Source organism: Callospermophilus lateralis, chromosome 6 (genome assembly GCF_048772815.1).
Source record: "Callospermophilus lateralis isolate mCalLat2 chromosome 6, mCalLat2.hap1, whole genome shotgun sequence".
Classification (NCBI taxonomy): Eukaryota; Metazoa; Chordata; class Mammalia; order Rodentia; family Sciuridae; genus Callospermophilus; species Callospermophilus lateralis.
In genome coordinates, this window is record NC_135310.1 from 160,427,211 (window position 1) to 160,444,910 (window position 17,700).

A 17,700-nucleotide genomic window follows, 5' to 3' on the forward strand; every position below is an offset into this window, starting at 1 on the left:
TATATTATCTATATACTATGTATATAGATATAGTAATATAGATATAGTAATATAGATAGCAACATTATGACATTTTGCAGGGGGGCATGCAATAGTACAATTTGATGATCTCCAATCTTTTAACTACTGTGTGGAATTTCATTGTATGTTTGTATCATTAAAGTTCTAACCATTTGTTAACATAAATATTTAGGTTGCCTCTGATTATTTTCTATTTTAGAAATAATGTAATGAACATCCATGAGTATGTGTATAGAAGTATTTGGATTGAAACTGTTGACTCCAGTGTCATTTACATTGTAACTTTTTATAGGAAAATTTTAAATGGCTCTTCAAACTGATTGAGACAATAAATACTGTATGGCAAGGATCTTTCTCCAGTTTTGCCAACAGCAATAATCACTTTTCAATGAATGCTTTGGTGAATGCAATGAACACAGTTTTACTTAACCATTAAATGTTCTATTCAGCACAAAAACTCTGTGTGTGTGTGTGTGTGTGTGTGTGTGTGTGTGTGTGTGTTTTGCTGGGGATTGGACCCAGGGCCTTGTGCATGGGAGGAAAGCCCTCTACCAACTGAACTATGTCCCCAGCCCACAAAAATGACTTCTTTGAGAATCCAGCACCTCTAATTGTATCAGGCACCTTGTGACACTCAATGTGTCTGTCACAGGGCTGAGGCTGTGGCTCAGCAGGTAGCACACTGTCTGGAATGCATGAGGCACTGGGTTCGATCCTCGGCACCACATATAAATAAATAAATGTCCATTGACAACTAAAATCTTTAAGGAAAAAAAAAAAAAACCGCTTGTCAATATATCTGTCATGAATGATCGCTTAATGCTACATTGGTCTATTTTATCTCTTTTTACCCCCAGACCTCAATGTGTCCTTACTGTAAATTAATGCAAAAGTACTCCACTGTTGTTCTTTTTCCTTCATCTTGACTTGGCTGTTTGCATTTCCATAGAATCATTGTCAATTTACACAGAAAATCTTGCTGTGACTTTGCCATCGTATTTAATCTACAGTTTGGGGAGAATTGACATCTATGATACATTGAATTTTCCAATTACTGGCTTGATCTTTCATTTGTTTAGTCTTTCTTAAATTTCCCTCAAAAAGATATATTTTTCAGCATAGTGAAGTCAGCCTTTTCAAAAGGTGGAATCCCTAGAACCTGTGAATGTTACTTTGTATAGGGCTTTGCAGACAGACACGATAAAGTCGAGGATCTTGAGGTGGGGAGTTTGGATTGTCCGGGTGGAACCTAATTTTAATCACAAATATTCCCTTAAGAGGGTTGACTTGAGCGTGACAATTAGTGGAACTGACGGGTCAATCGTAGTCCTGCGAATGAATACAGCCTGTCTAAAGGTGCAGTCGGACTGCAGGGGAAGGTAGCCCTGGCATTTTGATGTGTGTTGGAGACCCTATTTGGCACTTATCTATAAGCAAAGGAAGCCAAGGCGCTGGTCACTCCGGAAACCCCGAGGTCCCTGGAAACCAGATTTCAGATAAGGCCTGCTGCAGCCTGCGTGGCTCCCGGGTTTTGGTCTGGTTCGCGGGGACGACTGGGAAGTAAGAAAAGTGACCCCGGGGCCGGCGCCGCCGCAGCACGTCCCTGGGTGGGCTCGAACCACCAACCTTTCGGTTAACAGCCGAACGCGCTAACCGATTGCGCCACAGAGACGCGGCTGCCGCCCGCCTTCCCCCGTCCCACATACAGGACTCGCCTCTCCACTGGGGCGGGACCTGGGCAGGCGACGCCGGCTCCGCCCCCGTTTCCGCTACTCACGTCCCGGCGCCTCTCTACAGCAAACCAAGAGGGCTACTCGGTGCGGTCCCGGCGGCCGCGCTGCCCAGAGCCCGCTGCGCCGTCACCTGGGAGCCACGGCCCGACGCACCGGGAGGCGGAAGCGCGGAGAGCAGTGGGGCGCGGCCGGCGGCTGGGGTGGCTCTCCCTCTCCGGGGTCCTGTGCGCTGCCCCTCGGCCACACGCTCCGCTGGCTCAGCCCCACCCCAGCCCCGGAAAGGGCCTGCTGCTCCCGGGCGACCCTGATAGACCGTCCCTGCCCCCCGCTGCCAGGGCCGGTGCTCGGTCACGGCCGCCGAGAGCTGGCGGCAGCGCACGGGAGTCCAGGTGGGACGTGGGACTTCAGGTTCAGTGCGCGCACACCCACACTCACACTCTCACTCACAGTCACTCACACCCACACTCACACCCACACTCACACTCACCCACACTCACACTCACTCACACCCACACTCACACTCTCTCACCCACACTCACCCACACCCACATTCACTCACACTCACACCCACACTCACACTCTCACACCCACACTCACACTCTCACTCACACCCACACTCACACTCACCCACACCCACATTCACTCACACCCACTCTCACACACTCTCACTCACACTCACCCACATTCACTCACACTCACACACCCACACCCACACTCACACCCACACTCACACCCACACCCACACTCACACACCCACACTCACACCCACACTCACTCACACCCCACTTGGAAGGAGTCAGCCTCCCCCATAAGTCCCAGGACGCTGATGCACCCCGGATCCCTTTTGTCCTATTACTAAGCAGAATCCTCAGGCTGGGTTTAGGGGTGATTGCGGGCTTCTCTGGGTGGAGGGGAGCCTCCTCTGAACTTTTTCTTTCTGACTAGAGTTCCTGGGCTTCCATCAACACATGCCCTAACTATTCTTGGTTCCACTGGGGTGCCTCCTTCCCTTAGTAATTTACTTCTCATCCCTTCCATATTTTCATCACAGAGACAATACAATACACTGAGACAAAACAAGACACAAACATACTGCATCAATCTTCTCCATTTTCTCAAAATGGCCATTTTTCCTCTCGCCCTATCTGCCTAGGGACAAGCAGATTTGCTCCCGTCCTATCTAAGGACGGGCAGCTTTTTTTTTGTTGTTGTTTTTTCATCACTTACCCCGAGTGTACTGGGGCTCCCCGTAATGGGCCACCATCTGCCACAGTCTGGCTGCAGCAAAATAAGGGGGGGGGGTGATGAACAACTTGTGTAGATTGATACAGCAGGAGTGGGAGCCCTTTATTGTAGGACAACAGAGGTATTTATACATTCCACACAGCTTATCTTAATTAACATAAACTAGATACAGCAGTCAACCAATAAGGAATCTCCACACTTAATGGCTCACTGGCATTACTGCACAAACCACTCCCTCTGCAAAATGCCAGGCGCCATCTTGACTTGTTTACAGACTCTAACACTACCACACATGTCAGCTCTACATCATCATATGTGAACGTGACTCGGCTTGAAGACTTCAGGACAGGCCATTACTATCTTGGAGAGATAAGGCAATGCCCACCAGACTTCATTTGTAAGCTGCCCCCTTGTTCCTTAAAAATTACCCTCCACCTATTTCAAAGGATTCTTGGTTACTTCAAGTATTAAATTTCATCATTTTGTTCAAATATCTTTCTTAGAATAAATACACGAAGGATATTGAGTCTATTCAAAGTTTTGAAAATTCTCTTATTAAAGTATGTCGAAGCTGTTTGAAACAGATTGAATGTAACTGAAATTATTTTACTTATGGCAGTTAGTAATTTTTTAATTGTTGCACATATATCTTATGGCTAACTTCTTGAGAAAAAATGTTTTTCTTTCTTTTTTTTTTTTTTTTTTTTGAATGTAGTCACTACAATGTGCTGAGTTTTTAGTACACAGGTGTAGATGCCTGTCCAAGGTTCAGTGCTTGTCAGACACTGCAGACACACTTGCTTCCTGTCTACAGAACATGCCCTGAGCTCTAGACTGTGACGTCTGCTCATCTTCATTTGTGGAGGTCCTTCTGTCCACCACTGCCTCTTGAAACCCTGTTCATTTTCAAAGGCACCTACAAAGCAACAGCTATCTGATGGGAGGTCTTGACCAAGCTTCTGCTCCCTGAGGAGCTCGGCTCCTGAGCACGTTCCAGCGCTTCCTTCAGTCAGGCCCTGGATGACTAATTTCCCTCTGATTTTTATGAAATCCACCACCACCTTTCTTTTTCTTTTTCCTCTCTAGCTTCTTCATGTGAGAGAAAACATACAAACTTTGGCCTTCTGAGTTGTACTTATTTTGATTAATATAATGGTCCTGAGTTCCATTCATTTTCCTACAAATGATATAATTTCATTTTTCTTTATGGCCAAATAAAATATACTTCATTGTATATAAACACCACATTTTCTTTATCCATTCATCCATTGATGGACACCTCGGCTGGTTCTTGCCTATTGTGAATTATGCTGCCATACACATGCTGTCCTTTGAGAAAGTCGTTAACCTATGCCTAAATGCTGGAGTGTTGATCCTGCTTTTTCTTTCCCCCTAGAAGTTGCATATTTTCTGCTCTACTTCCTGTCTTTGATCAGGTTTGAGTTGATTTTTGTGCAGGGTGAGAGATAGGGTCTAGTTTCATTCTACATATGGATAATCAGTCTTCCTAGCACCGTATGTTAAAAAGGCTTCATATATATTTGGTATCTTTGCCAAGGATCAGATGACTGCATCTCTGTGTGTTTGTGTCTTTTATTCTGGACCGTTGGTCTATGTCTGTTTTTATGCCAGTACCAGTTTTTGTTACTATAGCACTGTAGTATATTTTGCATTCAGGGATTGTGATGGCTCTAGCATTGCTTTTTGTAGATTAGAATTGTTTTGACTATTCTGGGTCATTTATTAATTTTAGAACTTTAAAAAAACTAGTTATATGAAGAATATCAATGGTACTTTGATAGGGATTGCACTAAATCTGTATATTGCTTTTGGTAGTAAGGCTGTTTTAAGAATATTAATTCTTACTATTCATGAACATGGGAGGTCTTTCCATTTTCTTGAGTTTTCTTCAATTTCTTTCTTTAATGTTCTACAGTTTTCATTGTAGAGGTTTTTCACCTCCTTGATTATGATTAGATTTATTTCTAGGTGTTTTTTTTTGAGGCTATTGTAAATGAGATTGTTTTTCTGATTTCCTTCTAGATGACTCATTATTGGTATATAGGAATGCTATTAAATTTTTTATCTTAATTTTTTTACCTACTTTTCTGGCTTTGTAGCTCTAGCAATCTTCTAGTGGAGCTTTTTGGATCCTCTAAGTATAGTATCATATCATCTGCAAACAAGATAATTTGACTTCCCCCATTACTATTTTTATCCCTTTAATTTCCTTTTCTTGCTTAATTGCTCTGGTTACAATTTTTAGAGTAGTAAGAGTGGACATACTTGTCTTTTTTTCAGATTTTTAATGGAAATGTTTTCAGTTTTTCTCCATTCACTAAGATGTTAGTTTTGGGTTTGTCATATACAGCCTTTATGATGTTGAGGTAGATTCCTTCTGTCCTTAGTTTCTTCCATGTTTTTATCATAAATGGGTACTGAATTTTGTCAAAGGCGTTCTCTGTATCTATTGAGATGGCTAAATGCTTTTTGTTACAAATTCCATTTATGTGTTTAAATTATATGTATTGATTTGTTATGTTAAGCCATCCTTGCATTCCTGGGATAAAACCAAATTGGTCACCCTAGACTGTCTTCTTCATATGTTAAGTATAATTTGCTAGTATTTTTTGCATCTAAGTTCATCAGGGATATTGGTTTGTAGTTTTTTTTCCTTGATGTTTCCTTATCTAGTTTTGGTGTGTGTGTGTGTGTGTGTGTGTGTGTGAGAGAGAGAGAGAGAGAGAGAGAGAGAGAGAGAGAGAGAGATAGATACTGGCTTCATGGAATAAAATTGGAAGTGTTCCAACACTTTATTTAATGGAATGATTTGAGGAGCATTAGCTTTAGTTTTTCTTTAAAGGTCTTTAAAATTCTCCTTTAAAAGTAGAATTCAGTCAAGAATTCATCTGGTCCTGGAATTTTCTTTGTTGGAGAACATTTTATTACTGCATCTATCTCATTGGTAGTTAATGGTCTGCTTAAGTTTTCCGTGTCAGCTTGCTCCAATTTTTGGCAGATCATGTGTGTCCAGAAATGTATCCATTTATTCTAGGTTTTCCAATTTATTTGAGTATAAGTTTTCAAAATAGTCCCCAATGTTCTCTGTGTTTTGGGGATGTCTATAGTGATTTCTCCTTTTTCATCTCTAATTTTATTAATTGGCTTTTAAAAGAATCAACTCTTTGTTTCATTGACACTTTACATATATTTATTTTAATTCTCAATTTCATTGTTTTCAGCTCTGATCTTATTTTCTTCCTTCTATTGGTTATGGAATTGGATTATTCTTCTTTTATCAAGAACCTGGTGATGCAACATTAGGTTTTTTATTTGGGATCTTTCTGCTTTTTTAATGTAGGTACTCATATCTATAAACTTTCCTCTTTAGAACCAGGTTCTAGGCCCAGAGATGCTGGCAAGTTGTATCACTATTCAAATTTATTTTCCCATGATTTCTATTATTTTATTCTTTTTATAAAAACCACAGTGCCTTTATTTATTTTATTTTTTTTAAAAGAGAGAGTGAGAGAGAGAGGGAGGGAGAGAGAGAATTTTAATATTTATTTATTTTTTTTAGTATTTGGCGGTCACAACATCTTTGTATGTATGTGGTGCTGAGGATCGAACCTGGGTCCCGCGTGTGCTAGGCTAGCGCTCTGCCGCTGAGTCACAATCCCAGCCCCCCATGATTTCTTTTATTACCCAATTATCATTTAGAAGTGTATCATTCAATTATGTGTTTATATATTTTCTGTAGGGTGTTTTTGTGATGATTTCTAATTTCATTGCATTATGTTCAGATAAAATACAAGAAATTATATCTTTCTTTTTCTTTGATAAGAGTTGCTTTGTGACCTAAACTATGTTCTGCTTTTGAAAAGATTCCATAAGCCACTGAGAAGAATGTGTATTCAGTTCTTGTTGCATCAAATATTCTATTGATGTCTTTTAAGTCTACTTGATTTATAATAGGTCCAAAAGAGTCTTTGCTTAGCTCCAAAGGATCTTTACTGAGTGTATGTCTGGATGACCTATCTACTGGTGAGAGAAGAATGTTTAAATCAGTATTATTGTACTAGGGTCTATCTGAGACTTTAATTCTAGTAGTGTCTCTTTTATGTAATTAGGTATACCAATGGTTGGGGCATAAGTATTTACTATTGTTTTATCATCTTGTTGGATTGTACCTTTTACCATATGAAATGACTTTATTAGTCTCTTCTGATTAACTTTGGTCTGAAGTCTGCTTTGTTGGATATGAGAATAGCCTTCTTGCTTGTTTGGGGCTCTGTTTGCATATTATATCAATTTCCATATTTTCACTTTCAATTTTATGCCTGTCTTTGCCTAAAATATGAGTCTCTTGTAAGCAACATATAGTTGGCTTTTGTTTTTAATCCATTCTGCCAGTCTGTATTTTTCAACTGGAGAGTTGAGACCAGTTACAATCTATGTTATTATAGAGAGATATTTATTAATTTCTGCCATTCTGATTTATTTTTAATTTGGCCCTGTATCTCATTTGCTTAGCTATTTTTCAAATGAGATTTTTTTTTTATTTGTGAGCTCTGGGACTTGTTTTTAATTTCTTCTGTGTGGAGTACTTCTTTAAGCGTTTTCTGTGGTACTGACTTAAGCAGAAACAAAAGAATTTTTGACTATTATCTGGAAAGTTTTTATTCAATTTTGAAGGATAGGTTTGTTGGACATAGCAATCTTGGTTGACAGTTATTTTTGATTATTATTATTATTTTCAAACAATACCTTTATTTTATTGTTTATTTATTTTTATGTGATGCTGAGGATAGAACCCAGGGCCTCGTACATGCTGGGAAGACGTGCTACCACTGAGCCACAACCCCAGTCTGACAGTTATTTTCTTTTAGGACTTAGAACACATCATGACAAGCCCTCCTGGAATTTAGAGTTTGTGCTGAGAAATTTGAGGTATTTTGATTGCCTTTCCTCTAAATGTGACTTGATGTTTTTTTCTTGAGGCTTTTATAATTCTATCCTTGTTTTGTATGTTAGTCACTTTAATTATGTATGATGTGTCATAGAGAGGTTCTTTTTTGATCTTGTATATTTGGGGTTCTGAATGCCTCCTGTTTTTGGATGTCCATCTTAGTATCAATGTCTTGAAATTTTCTGTTACTATTTCCCTAAAAACTTATTCATTCCATTAGCCTGCATCTCACTATCCTCCTCAATCTCAGTGATTCTTAAATTTGGTCTCTTAATGTTATCCTTGAGTTTTTATATACTCTGATCATGGTTATTTCTTTTCTTTAATGCTGTCTAAATATCTGAGACTGGTCATTTTGTCTTCTAGCTCTGAGATTCTGTCTTCAGAATTAGACTTCCAGTTGAACATTTTATTTGATTTATTGTGTCTTTCATTTCTAAGATTTGTTTTGTTCTTTTTCAAAATCTCTATCTCCTAATTGAATTTCTTATTCACATACTGTACTCACTTCTGTAATTCGTTCAGTTGTTTTCCTGTTCTCTTGGAATTCATCAGTCATTTTTATAATCATTGTTTTGGATTCTTTATCTGATATTTCTATACTTCAGTATCTTTGCGGGGGGGTGACAAATAACTTGTGTACGTTGATGCAGCAGGAATAGGAGCCGTTTATTGTAGAATAAGAGCGGTATTTATACGTTTTGCACAGCTTATCTAATTAGCATAAAATAGATACAGCAGTCAACCAATAAGGAATCTCCACACTTAATGGCTCGCTTTTGTTACTTCACAAACCACTCCCTCTGGCATTTTGCCAGGCTCCATCCAGACTTGTTTACAGACTCTAACATTTCTCTGGCAAAATAACAGGTGCCAATCTGACTTGTTTACAGACCTTAACATTTCCCCCTTTTGTTTAATTTAAATAATGACCATAGTGTTTTTTACAGAAACACCATAAATAACCTGCTAGAAACAGAAAGGGAGGATACAAAATGTTACAATTCCAAGCTAATTGATGGCTCCATGCAAGAAGCCCTTGGAAAAATTATACCAGCAATGACACCATTAACAAAGATATCGAGTTACAATTTGTTGTAGATAATAGTTTGTTGTCTCAGTCCAGATAAAGCAGTGTCTCAATAGATTAACTCACAGTCCAGGTAAATCACAGTCCAGGTAAGTTCTGCAGGCAGCTAGCTTAAGTTGTAGCACAGAAACAGCAACAGCTCCGAAGTCTCGTTGGGTTCTCAGCCGAAGTTTCCTCCGGTTCTCAGCAACACTGTAAATTCTTTCACCTTTGTTTTCACCGGCACTGGGAGGAAGGCAGGAACTCCAGATGGCTAAAGAAAATCCTGTAGCATTTCACTAAGAAAACAACCTTCTGAACAATTTAGTACATTATCTCAAGGTTTTTTACATTTGAAATAAGCCTTAATAGTACTCATTACTCATCAGCCTCCAGGTGTGGGAGACCCATTGTAGTTACTGGCCTTGGAAATGATCAAACTTCAGGGACGCCAGTAGTGTCTTCTGCCAGCTGTAGCATCCCAGGCAGCCCCAGATGGCCCTGGGGAGAGTCCCAGACTCAAACTGCTTCCAGGCACAGGGAGCAAAAGCCTGCGAGACTATGCCTCCAGGTCAGGTCTAGATTTGGGCTCACAGTGGCGATCCGCTCCCCCGGGCAGGGGGGCGGGGAAGAGCCGGCAACTGCCGCTTGGAAAATTCTTGCTGCGCCATGATCGGCTTGGGCAGGTGGCAGCCGCCTTGTCATTTCACGCACCCTCCGGTATCGAAAAGTATTCAGTAATAGCCTTTTGCTGCAACTTTTTTCCTGATAATCCTTCTTCTTCTGAACTTTCTTTTTCTTTCTGACTCGAGTTTCTGGGCTTTTATCAACACATGCCCTAACTATTCTTGGTTCCACTGGGGTGCCTTTTTCCCTTATCAATATACTTCTCACCCCTTCCATATTTTCATCACAAAGACAATACAACATTTCAAGACAAAACAAGACACAAACATACTGCATCAATCTTCTCCATTTTCTCGAAATGGCCATTTTTCCTCTCGCCCTATCTGCCTAGGGACGAGCAGATTGCTCCCGTCCTATCTATGGACGGGCAGCTTTTTTCGTCACTTACCCCCGAGTGTCCCGGGGCTCCCGGTACGGGCCACCATCTGCCGGGGGCGGGGGGGGGGGGGGGGCGACGAACTACTTGTGTAGATTGATACAGCAGGAATGGAAGTCGTTTATTGTAGGACAAAAGTGGTATTTATACATTTTACACAGCTTATCTAATTAGCATAAACTAGATACAGCAGTCAACCAATAAGGAATCTCCACACTTAATGGCTCGCTTTTGTTACTTCACAAACCACTCCCTCTGGCATTTTGCCAGGCGCCATCCAGACTTGTTTGCAGACTCTAACATTTCTCTGGCAAAATACTAGGTGCCATCCTGACTTGTTTACAGACCTTAACATATCTTTGCAGTCAATTGCTGGTGAACTTTAAGAGGCATCATGTTACCTTGTTTTTTCATATTTTTTGCATTGCTGTTTGAGTTGCAAGCATCTGTTAGAATGAATTTCTCTTCCATTTTTATCTGTGAATTTTTTAGGGCATGGCCTTCTGTTGCCAAAATGTCCTAGAGTGGTTTAGATTGAGGGTCCAGACTTAATAACTCTGTATGTTAAGGGCAGGGAGCAATCTAGATTAAGACTCTTGGTAGGTGTGGTAGTAGTGGATATCCCTGAATGGGGCCTGAAGGCCCATTCCTAGCCAGTCCTACTTGGTGCTTGTTCATTAGTTTGGGTTTTTATCTTTGAATTAATGTATAGCTGTAGATCAAGTGTCATTTGTGTGTGGAGTGAGGTGTGCTGTCTTTTTGCTGGGTTTAGTTCAGGAACAGAGTCTCTAACCTGTGACTTTGTAGTGTCCCTGTGAATTTCACACAGAAAGGGTGGGAAACAATATCTACAACTGACACAAATGATATATAACATTAAAATAAAAACTTGGTGCCTACTCTGACTTATGTGTAATACTACCACAAAACAGGAATGGTCATTTATACAGCAAAAATGTATAAATAACTGTGAGCTAGATCTGCATGAAAGTTACAGCAGGTGTTACCTGTGTCATCCAGAACAGCAATAATTGCAACACTATGAATGGTGGGGGGTAGGAGTTATATAAACCAAAAAGATGGTAAAAATACAGTTCTGTTCAATAGAGAAAGTGTGCCAGGCAGGTGGCAAGTCTGTAGTATCAGGGGCTTGGGAGGCAGAGGCAGGAGGATCACACGTTTACAGCTGGCCTCAGCAACTCAGTGAGACCAGTCGTATGTGGCTCGGTGGCTGTGCGCCCCTGGGTTCAAACCCTGGTACAAAAGAAAAAAAGAAAAAAGAAAAAGTGACAGGAAGGTAGAAAATAGTTGAAAAGGTGAACAGAGAGAATGCAGAAGAGATGAAGCAAGTGATGCCTATAAAGGAGGAGGAGAAAAAATAGGATAAACAAAGTGAAGGATCAAGAGAACAAGAGAATTTGGCTATTAGCAGGAGAAGAAAGGGGGGAAAAAGAGGGAAACAAACTACCCTGATCCTCAAAGGGTACGGCAGGAACAATGACTCGCAAAAATGCTAAAAGCGAGAAGAAGGGAGAGATGTGTGTATGGACATGTGTCCGTGTCTGCATAGTCGGAACATCCAAGAGCTTCGGGGCTTTTCTGGGGGTGGCAGTGCTGGATTAAGTCAGCACACCCAGGGGCCTGGCAGGTACTGGTCGCTGCGGGGAGTCTGTTACATGCAGATCATATTAGGATATATCTGCCAAGACTCTTAGAAGCTTGTTTGTGTCACCCTTATGGGATTATTATATCAGAATATTATTAATTTTTATAGTACTTCTCCTGAAAATATTTTTATTCTTTTCACAATATCTTTATTTATTTATTTATTTTGAGAGAGAGAGAGAGAGAGAGAGAGAGAGAGCGAGAGAGAGAATTTTAATATTTATTTTTTAGTTTTTTTTGGTGGACACAACATCTTTCTTTGTATGTGGTGCTGAGGATCGAACCTGGGCCACATGCATGCTAGGCCAGCCCGCTACTGCTTGAGCCACATCCCCAGTCCAATATTTTTATTCTTTTAATTAGAAGTGATTACTACATTTTTAAAAATTTTACTCCTGTAATGGTTATTCATATCTTGGAAACACAACTGACACTACATAGAACATTTGTACTCATTAAAAAGCAGGCACTATTTCAGTGGGTATTTACCAGAATCTTTTAAAAAATGAGTTACAACTGTAATATTGAGCAATGAAGTTTGAACAGTAACCACCAAAAGTGACCTGTATTCTCCTAGTGAACACAACAAAACTTGGACAACAGTTTGCTTCTGGAATTTTAATTTAACAAAAGGAGTTCTGTTGTGAAAAAAGGGTCAGGTACACTGTCCACAGAAAAAGTGGCAAATAATGTTATAAATGAAGACAAAGGACAAAGTAACCCCAGAATTGTTCTGGTTGCTTGGATATCATTTATGGGTCTGGAGGAAGACTGTTTCTGTGGACATCCAAGATGGTCGCTGGCATATGGTCCAGAGGAAGGCTGTTTGTATTAATGTGCCGAATCGGCAGGTCGTTAACTATGCAGGGACATGTAATAAAGAATTCAAGTTAAATCAAAGACTAGTGTTGAGTAGGATTGGGGGCATCCTGGATCTTCTTCCCGCTGTTCCTGCTCACTGTCCCCTATAGCCTTGCCACATGTGGCCTTCGTTGTGTCGCGGTACTTCCCTTATACTCCTAGTTTGTTGAAAGTTTTTTTTTTTTTTAAATCAAGGAACATTGAATTTCATTACATTTTTCTGCATCTGTTGTAATGGTCATGCTTTTATCCTTGATTCTGTCGTGAAGTATCAATCACATTTACTTGAGGATGCCGAGCCGTCCTTGAGTTGCCAGGATGAATCCCCATGTAATCAAGGTGAATGAACTGACTTAATGTGTTGTTGAATTCAATTTTGTTAGTAATCTGTTGAGAATTTTGGCATCTATATTCACCATAGGATGTTGGTCTAACTTTCAATTTGGACTAAAATCCAAGTGTTCAACAGAGACATAGGACTTAGCTTAATACACAATGTAAATGTTTAGTTCAAATGTTTATTTTATAGAGTAGAAAATGGGAAGTCCAGAGATGTCTTGGGACTTTCTTCAAGATCTTCTTGCTTTACTGTGGTGGAGCTGGGTTTATAATTCCAATTCGTTCACCTGCCTGTTTTTTATTTTTGCAAATGGCATGGAAAGAACCTAACATTTTTTTCTCTTGAGCTTTTACCTATTAATCTAATCTAATGCCATTTACTGAGTAACACTTTTCAAATATACCAACTTCTCATATATAAATTGTGAATCTGTTTCTGAACTTTCTATTGTATTCTGTTTACTGTCTTTGGAGGAAAAAAAAAACCCTTTGATTTCTTGATTGTGTAGTAGAGAACACTTTCCAGTGCTTTTTCATTTAACTGTATACTATTAGACCAAAAAAAAAAAAAAAAGACTAGCACAAGATTTTAAAGGTACATGTATCATACATGAACATAATCATGTCAAAACATGGTACATACATTGGAGTGCATAAAGGCAGTTATAATCTGTGGAGCAGGGCATTAAAAAGGAGTGATCTTTCCAGTCAGAATGGCAATCATCAAGAAAGAATACAACCAACAATAAATGTTGGTGAGGATGTGGGGGGAAAGGTTCACTCAGACATTGCTGTGAAGTAAGCCAATCCCCAAGAACCAAAGGCTGAATGTTCTCTCTAAATTCGGATGCTAATTCACAATAAGAGAGGTGGGGGAGAATAGAGGTAATTTGGACTAGACAGAAGGGAGGGGAGGGGTCATGGGGGTAGGAATGACAGTAGAATGAATTTGGAGATTATTACCCTACGTGTATATATGATTACATGACCTGTGTAATTAATTCTATATCATGTACAATCAGATGAATGGGAAGTTATACTCCATTTATGTATGATGTGTCAAAATACATTCTACTGTCATGCATAAGTAATTTGAACAAATAAAAAATAGAAATATATATATATATATATATATATATATATATATATATACACACACACACACACACACACACACACACACAAAGAAGTGATCTGCAGAGAGCGTATAAGCATATAAGTTTGTATAAGTGTCCTCCATATAGCTCTGGCTGAGGGCTGGGGCCCTCGGGTATGAGGCTTACCAGAGTGGCTGATTTTGTGCTGCAAGAAGATCAGACATTCTAGAGCCAAAAAACGCTGAGATTTTGGAGATCAGGTCAGAATAGAGAAAACTTTTTCTATCCTGGGTACTTAGTCAATACACAAAAAAAGTCTGACATTTGAAGTAATACAACTCAGAGTAAGCCCTTCTTGAGACCCAAGAAAGTCTCAAGCATGATCTACAGGGAACACAGATCATGACTCTATCTCATCAAATAAGAGGGACTTGGCTTTCCTAAGACAGTAAATCTTGGCTTACACAATTCCAGGGGACAGAGAGTAACTGAACTGCTAAAATGAGAGGGAAATACAAGAACCTAGAGTCTTTATGACATATCATTCACAAAGCTCAGTACAAAATCAACCATGATGAGACAGACATATGCATCCATGCACACATTCACATGGACACTCACACAAAGGGATGTGATTCAGAGTCAGAGGGGGGAAAAGTAATCAATAGAAACAGCCCCAAGATGCCACACAGGCTGGATCTAGAGGAGTAGGATGAATGTATACACGCACGCATCAAACTACACATATGTGTATGTATTTGCTCATTTTTGCAAAAAGAAACAAATGAAGGGTGAACAACCACTGGGGTGGTAGAAATAGAGTGGAAAGGATAAGGAGAGGGCCAAGATTCCCAATTAGAGGTTTTTATATTATCTTGGCTTTCGAATCATGGTAATGTTTTATATATGAAGAAAAAACAAGTGGAAAAAAGCAAATCTTTATGCTTAAAAAAAAAACCTAAAGAAAATTTAATTTTACCTAATAGAATGGTTGTAAACTTTTATTTATTATTATTTTTTGGCATTGGGAATTGAACCCGGGGATTCTCTATCACTGGCCTACATCCCCATTTCTCTATTACTGAGATAGGGTCTTGCTAAATTGCTGAGGCTGGCCTTGAATTTGCAATCTTCCTGACTCAATGTCTCAAACAGCTGGGATTACAGGTGTGCACTATAGCATCTGGCTAGTTGTTAGCTTTTTTTGTTTAGTTATTCTGAAACTTTTCTCTATATATTGTAGATAACACAAATAAATATATGTTGAGAATCAGGTCCCTCAGGCATGGATCATCATGGATATCAAAACGATGCACACATTCTTAAAATACCCTAACATATACCACTTAATTACAAAGGGGGAAGGCACCTTTACCATGGAGATGTCTGATGTATACCCTTTAACCAAGGGCTTGAATTCAGCACTGTTAGTAACGGGCACACAGACCCACCATGCCTCCTGACAGGAGCCAGAGGGAAGCGCACACACCACCTTAGAGGTGGCGAGTAAGGCATACCCTTGTTCCTAGGAAACGCATGTCTGAGTATTCAAGGGTGACAGGCATGATGGCCGAAATCCACATTCAATTGGAAAAAATAATATGTACAGGTAAAGAAAAAGCATTAAGTCGTGATCTGGCATGAACATTTTAAAGTAAGAAACTGGGACCGTAAGAACAGAGTGAGCGAGCCGACAATGAGGCTCTTCCCTCTGGGTCTTGTGCAGTGAAAAGGCAGAGTTCTGGCACCCCACTCTCTAGTTCCAGGCCAACAGAATACCTTGTCTGCTAGGGTAACATACCCAGAAAGACTGAAGCATGCCTTGTGACATAAACTAAGGGAGCTCGCGTAGTTCAATTGGATGGGTTATACAGGTGTGTAGACCCCTGCATCCACTCAGAGTTCTAAGATGTAGCGTACAGCCAGTTGGCACATGATAACTATCACAGTCATCTCGGCACAAATCTGGGTGCTGACATACAGGAGCTGTCCACTCAGACTTGCTCTGCTTTCACTGAGTGTGCACTGTAGAGAGGTGGGCAGGAAGTGAATTTATCAAAATTTTTAAAACAAGAAACTTGATATTCTTAACTATGTTGAGACTCTTCTGTTTATTTCAATACAAAGGCTCTATGATTTCTAAAACTTCCTTAACATAGTAGACTTTTTCAGGTCACAAAACCCAGAAACATTGCTTTCCATTTCATACAATCTCTTCTGCTTTTGTTGGGTGGAATACTTCTATGCACGTTTTCCTTTCTCAACTGTATGGATTCTCACTGTGGTTGTGCAGATAGCCTAAGCCAAATGCTAGACTCTTTTCCTAAATTATCCATTCAAAGGATGTCTGGGTTCCCTAACGCCCCTCGCACGAGCCCAGTTGAGAAGCCATGGCAGGGTGGCACACTATGTCCTCCCAGCTGCTCCAGAGGGAGAGGCAGGAGGATTACTTGAAGCCACAAGTTCAACACCGGGCCTAGGAACACAGGAGACCCGTCTTACATAATAAAACAGGCCGGGCTCCTTGACTTCTCAGTGTGCACTCCCATTTGGGTGATTCAACCTACTCCATCATTGTCCTCACTGCTGCTTGACTGCTGGCTTGACTCCCAGGAGCAGTCTGAAGGCTGCGATGTCCTCCCTGCCAGATGGCATGACGAGACATGTCAGTCACCCTGGACACCTCCTACCCCAAATCTTATACTAGTTATTTCTCCCAAGATCCCTGATTCTGTGATTCAGACATTTCAGTAACACGTTAGTGCAAGAAGTCATTACTCTTCTTGGTCATCTCATGTTGTCCCCATGGACTGACATGTGAGAAACTGGAAGTCTGAAGGAGAACTTTGAGAGGGCTGCAGCAGCACATCCTGCCTTGGTGGGCCAACCCAGCTCTTCAGCAATCTGGTGAACCCACAGCCTTTCCCCCTGAAAACCTGGCATATGATTTCAGCCAACTCACTGATCAACGAATGCCCATTTATGAGTTTCACACAGCTTCATATTTTACACTGGTATTTATACTCATATATTTATAGTTGAGTAGACAGAAAGTAGCACTTAGCAGTGTCCAGGCACAGAAAGCAGAATAGAGAGGGAATGAAGAAAAACTGCCTACCTGGATGAGAGTTTACGCAGTGTCAAGGCAATTTCAGTCTGAAATAACAAACCCAACATGAGGAGGCATAGTGAAAAGGGATTTCCTCTGTTTGAGTCACTGGAAGGCCATGTCTCTTCAGGCACACTCCTTGGCCATCTCTTGCAATTCTTGGCTGTCTTCTGCCACTGCCCAGTCTGTGCCTGTGAAGTGGGGGGTGGTGGGGAGGGGAAGGGTTTATGTAAGAGTCTTCCCTTAGTCTAATTGGTTTAGCTTGCGTGTCTACCCCAGACAGAATCACCAATCATGACAATGCTATGTCCTAAATTAGTTTAAGACTAATCTTCCAACTAAACGTGAAAAGGAAATGGCATTTCACATCTGGTGTTGGGTTCAATTAACCAATCCACATTCTACTACATAATGCATGAGGGCAAAAATGTTCACTCTACATTAACTGTTCATGGTATAGTGTAAAGGAAAAGTTTCAGATGCCTAAAAAGTTAGGTTAGGAAAAAAAAAAAGGTTGGAAACAGAATCA

General features: G+C 40.4%; 1 non-coding gene across 1 annotated transcript; it reads right to left on the reverse strand.

The window, feature by feature from the left end:
* Window positions 1–1,619: 1,619 nt before the first annotated feature.
* Window positions 1,620–1,693, reverse strand: Trnan-guu (transfer RNA asparagine (anticodon GUU)). The gene has a single exon. It is a non-coding gene; the product is annotated as a tRNA-Asn (tRNA).
* Window positions 1,694–17,700: the final 16,007 nt, after the last annotated feature.